Below are 732 nucleotides of genomic sequence, written 5' to 3'. Positions count from 1 at the left end.
GAGGAGAGGCACCCAATGCATGTCCTCTAGGCCTTTTAGAAAACATGGAGTTGTTCCCCTGGCCCCATACATGTGAATCTACAAGAAAGGTAATCTTGTAGACATCAGGGGAATGAGTACTGTACATAAAGGTATGCTACACAAATATTACCATGGCAAAACTGGAAGAGTCTATGGTGTTACCCACCATGTTGTGGGCATTGTTGTAAGCAAACAAGTTAAGGGCGAGATTCTTCCCAAGAGGATTAATGTTTTTATTGACCATATTAAGCACTCTAAGAGCCGAGATAGCTTCATGAAACATGTGAAGGAAAATGATCAGAAAAAGAAGGAGGCCAAAGAGAAAGGCACCTGGGTCCAACTGAAGCACCAGCCTGCTCCACCCAGAGAAGCACACTATGAATTCAGAGCATAATAAGCATATAATATAGCACACAGGACAACCAACAGACCCCATGTAACTGTGATTTCAGATGCTAGAACCTATTCCTCATGAATTTATGGCATAATAGTCATGCAACGCTTTGTCACATTCAATGGCAGGGTGCCTCCCTGAGCTACTGACAGGTTTTCCCTATGAATTCATGGCATAATAGATATTTAAAAAAATAGGTTATTACACATGAAGTTTCTTGTCATTCACTAAATGTGTGTTATTTCTCCCCAAAAGCAGTATTATAGCAAATTTTAATAGTGTCCTGAAAGAAAGAAAGAAAGAAAGAAAGAAAGAAA

Source organism: Otolemur garnettii, unplaced genomic scaffold, assembly GCF_000181295.1.
Source record: "Otolemur garnettii isolate 467f Iridium unplaced genomic scaffold, OtoGar3 scaffold00110, whole genome shotgun sequence".
Taxonomy (NCBI): Eukaryota; Metazoa; Chordata; class Mammalia; order Primates; family Galagidae; genus Otolemur; species Otolemur garnettii.
This window is presented reverse-complemented; position numbering follows the sequence as displayed.